Here is a 5,094-nt window from a genome sequence, read left to right on the forward strand (position 1 = left end):
ACCCTTGATAAGACCCAGGGGACCTTTCATGTAACTCAGCTGGATGAGAGAGTGCCTTGACTTTATTCCCTTGGAATCACAGCTTCAGGTAAGGGCTTAGATTCAAGTAATTTATTTGAAAAGTAATCCCACAGAGTAACAGAATGGGATAAGAAATGAGGGCAAGTCAACATAGGGTTGCCTTATTGAGTTGGTTACTGAAAATTAAAATTGTCTATGAATTTTGAAGGGATGAGGAAGAAGAGAAGCATTTATTTATCTGTTTCTGACTCACACTGGCTGGGTGTTAACCTCTCTCATTTGTGTCTGTGTTAAGTGTTAAGCAGGGATGTACAGGCACTCACTGCAAGGACTCGGAAACCTGGCAGCAGGAGGTGAGAGAAACAAGGTACCAGCTTGAGATAAGGTGACACCAGCACAAAGACAGACTCCCGCAGGGGGATCTTCTCGCTGCAATGGCTCCAATGGCCTGAATTGGAATTAAGGCTTGGAGGAAGTGAGGTGGGCCTCCAAGGTGTCTGATACAGTGACAGAGACTCAATAATGACTAAACAATATGGAGCATAGAACCTTTAAAAATTTTATTTTCCTTCTGATTAAAAAAAAAAGTAATATGAGAAGACTACAAAAAAGTTTGTGAAAAAAAGGAACTATAAGATAATGTGAATTTTTCATGAATTTTTGAAGCTCCCTTGTACATGTGTGTTTGGTGTAGAGACTAATTTAATGTGATTACATGCAAATATAGTCTTTGTGATATGTCCTTATTTATGGTCCAAGTTTATTCTTGCTACAGTAGCGTAATGCCTAACATAACAGGTGCTAAAAATAATTCTGGTTTCCTTCCTCACTTATCACTCATGTAACATACATAAAAACACAACTTTATAAAGAAGTAAGAGGAAAAATTATCAGGAAGCGCTATTGGCATCAGACAGTGAAGGCTATCTGGTACCCAGGTCCTTGACTTCTCTTCAAGAGAAATCCAAGAGTGAGACATAGAGTAACAAAGAGGAGCAGCAAGTGTTTCTTTGAGAAAACAAAGATACACACTCTGGGGCCAGCGCTGTGGCATAGCAGGTAAAACCATTACCTGCAGTGCCAGCATCCCATATGGGCACCAGTTCGAGTCCCTGCTGCCCCACTTCTGATCCAGCGCTCTGCTATGGCCTGGAAAACCAGTGGACGATGGCCTAACTCCTTGGGCCCCTGCACCCGCGTCGGAGACCCAGAAGAAGCTCCTGATTCCTGGCTTAGGATCGGCTCAGCTCCGGCCATTACAGCCATTTGGGGAGTAAACTAGCGGATGGAAGACCTCTCTCTTTCTCTCTCTCTCTGCCTCTCTATAACTCTGCCTTTCAAATAAATAAATAAAATATTGTTTAAAAAAGGTATACATTCCACAGACAGAATGGGGCCTATGTGGAGAGGAGTGGCCCCATCTCTGAACTGTGTTTAACATTATATTTGTCATTTAATTAAAAGGGACATAAATTCTAATAAAGGGAGGGTACACTTTTGTAAGGGGGAAGAGAATATTCATGGTTTTTCTGGGAAGTAAATGATGTCCCAGAATCTAGCTACTACCTCTTTCTACTCCTTATATGGTCCAATGTTTCCTGTGTGGGTAGTAGGTATGTCATGTAGCATGCTGATGAATAACAGTGAGCACATAATGAGCTACAGGTCAGTGCAAGGTCAGCCTTAGCCTCCTAACCTGGTATGAACCTGCTCCAGGCAGGGGATCTGTTTATTTTCAGGGGAAGGGTAACCAAACTCGTATCTGATGGTCTTGAGCTCATAGGAACCATCCCTAGGTGGACCAACTGCCTCCTCTGCCTCCCTGTCTCACTATGATTTCACTGTGAATTTGTACTTGTGCAGTGTTAGCATTTGGCTCTGAACCTCCAGGAAACTGACATGGGATCTCCCTGCTTCCCAGAGAAGTTGATTTGGGGTCTGACATTTATTTTAACTCATTATTCTGCAGAGGATCATGAGAAGGAATACTGCTCTGTTTAGAACATGCATCCAGATCACCAAGATCAATACTCATCAACCACCCCTGCGTTACATTTCTCCTCAGCCCTTCTCTTCTTCTTCTTTTTTTTTTTTAAGATTTATTTATTTACCTGAAAGTCAGAGTTATACAGAGAGAAGGAGAGGCAGAGAGAGAGAGAAAGAGAGAGAGAGGTCTTCCATCCACTGGTTCACTCCCCAAACAGCTGCAATGGTGCAGATCCAAAGCCAGGAGCCAGGAGCCTCCTTCTGGTCTCCCACACGGGTGCAGGGGCCCAAGCACTTGGGCCATCCTCCACTGCTTTCCCAGGCCACAGCATAAAGCTGAACCAGAAATGGAGCAGCCGGGACTCGAACCGGAGCCCATATGGAAAGCCGGCACTTCAGGGTGGCGGCTTTATCTGCTACGCCCAGTGCTGGCCCCAGCCCTTCTCTTCTAACACACTACATAGATCATGCATTCATCATGCTTCTATGTCTCCCCCACTAGAATATAAGCTTCACAAAGAGAGGGACTACTATCTGCCTCTGGTGCCTGGATCATAAGTAAGTGCTCAGTACATATTTGGGGGAGTAAATAATTCATCAAATTCAATTGTATTTTGAAGTACATTCAGCACTTTGTAGATATTAAGCAGTGTGAGAAGTACTGTGATAAATGCCAAAATAAAGTAACACTGGGAAGCCCTGGATTCTGAAAATGTGCTCTATCTAGATGTCCTTGTTATGTGACCTCCCCTGGCTCTCAATTAATGCAAACAGGTTTGGTGGCATGGGCCACAATTCTTACATCACAGCAGAACTTTCCCTGGAAGCTTTGTACTCTTATGTCTGGAATGAGGCCAGCTGAGGAGTGCAGAACCTTACCAGTACTGTTAACTTTTGAGAAAGAAAACACAAGCTCTGAAATCTAGCTTTTCTCATTAAAAGTAAATCTAAACTCCCCTTAAAAATAACACTGGGCAGGAAAAAAAAACCCCACTGGGCAAAAATAAATATGAAACAAAAATTCTATTCCTCTCCTTTCACTAGTTGACAGACTAGTAGGGGAGCTAGACATATATAACTGAATATAAACAAGAGAAAAAATTAAAATATGGTATAACTAAATAAAAGGAAGACAAAAACAATCAGAAGTATGGTAGAGATGTAAGCCAAATACTGAAAAGACCCCAAAGAATTCAGTCTGTACACTGACTAGAGACAGCAATGTGAGGCTAACTGAAAGAGGCAGTACTAAGAAGATGGGAAAAAATTCCAGATAAAGGGAACAACTGGAGCAGAGGCCTGGGGCAGAAAAGTATTCTTAATGTTTTATTCAAGGTATGGTAACTTCTTACTGTATTTGAAGCATACTGAGGGGAGCTATGTGGGTGAAAAGGTTAATTGGGGTCTAACAGAATGGAAACATGAGCCGGCGCCGTGGCTCAATAGGCTAATCCTCCACCTTGCGGCGCCGGCACACCGGGTTCTAGTCCCGGTTGGGGCGCCGGATTCTGTCCCGGTTGCCCCTCTTCCAGGCCAGCTCTCTGCTATGGCCAGGGAGTGCAGTGGAGGATGGCCCAGGTGCTTGGGCCCTGCACCCCATGGGAGACCAGGAAAAGCACCTGGCTCCTGGCTCCTGCCAGGATCAGCGCGGTGCGCCGGCTGCAGCGGCGGCCATTGGAGGGTGAACCAACGGCAAAGGAAGACCTTTCTCTCTCTGTCTCTCTCTCTCACTGTCCACTCTGCCTGTCAAAAAAAAAAAAAAAAAAAAAAAAGAATGGAAACATGAAAATCATAGCCCTGTGTATAGTCCAATAGGAAAAAATATACTTGCCCAGGCCACACATGAATTATCCATGTGTGCTCCAAATGCAAAGCACCCTACATGGCTCTGATGGGGAGCTTAAGAACCACTAACTTAAACTATGAACGGGGAGACAGTGTGAGAAACGCCATGACTAGGAAGAGGCAGGGATTCAGATGGAAGACTTGCAAAACCAGCAAAGAGTCTGTGGGAAGAGAAGAATAATCCAGTTCCGACTAGTGAGAAGAACCTGGTAGGGCATAAATCTGCTGACTGTGGGAGAGGAGTCAGGATCCACAGGCCCAGAGCAGCTTCAGCACTCTCCTCTCACCTTCTGCTTCCAGGCACTCTCCTTTTGTGGGAGCATGTAACTCAGCTTCTGACTAATCATGGCAGATAGTAACATACCCTGCTGCATGACCCTGGCTAAGTCGTTAGAGAGTTTCCAATTTCCTTATCTGAAAAGCAAGAAAAAAGGAACACATCTATTGAGAGGATTAAACATGAAATTACTCATAGGACATCGCTGAGTACCTGGCTGTGATAGTCAAAGATTAGTTATGCTATGTTAAAGTAGTGAATAATCACAAATAGCTGTGGTTTAAGAGGACCTTTGTTTTCCTAATCATGCTACATGTCCACCGTGGGTTAACAGTTGGATTCTGACCATTGTAGTCAGTCAAAGACTCAGGCTGATGGATTAGCTACTATCTTGAATAGTGTTAGTTCTTTTGTAAAAGGGAAAGAATGCCAGAGGCCAGTGCTGCGGCGCAGCAGAGTAAAGCTCCAGCCTGCAACGTTGGCATCCCATATGGGCGTCAGTTCGAGTCCCGGCTGCTCCACTTCCAATCCAGCTCTCTGCTATTGCCTGGGAAAGCAGTGGAGGATGGCCCAAGTCCTTGGGCCCCTGTACCTGCATGGGAGACCCTAAAGAAGCTCCTGGCTCCTGTCTTCAGATCAGCTCAGCTCTGGCTGTTGCGGTCATTTGGAGAGTGAACCAGCGGAATGGAAGACCTCTCTCTCTCTGGCTCTACTTCTCCCTGTAACTCTGTCTTGCAAATAAATAAAATAATTCTTTTTTTTTTAAAAAGGAAAGAATTCTGGAGGGTCCGGCACTGCAAATTAAATGCTTGATCCAGAACATCAGTATCATTCCTGCAGACACCTATCTGGCATCAATCATAAGGCCCCTTCCACTACAACAGGGCGAAATGCAATCCTTCAATCTACCCAGAAAAATATTTGCTAAGCCTTTATTATTGCTATTTACTTACAATCTAAGATCT

The sequence above is a fragment of the Oryctolagus cuniculus genome, chromosome 1 (assembly GCF_051225735.1).
Source record: "Oryctolagus cuniculus isolate XC-2025 breed Fujian yellow rabbit chromosome 1, ASM5122573v1, whole genome shotgun sequence".
Classification (NCBI taxonomy): domain Eukaryota; kingdom Metazoa; phylum Chordata; class Mammalia; order Lagomorpha; family Leporidae; genus Oryctolagus; species Oryctolagus cuniculus.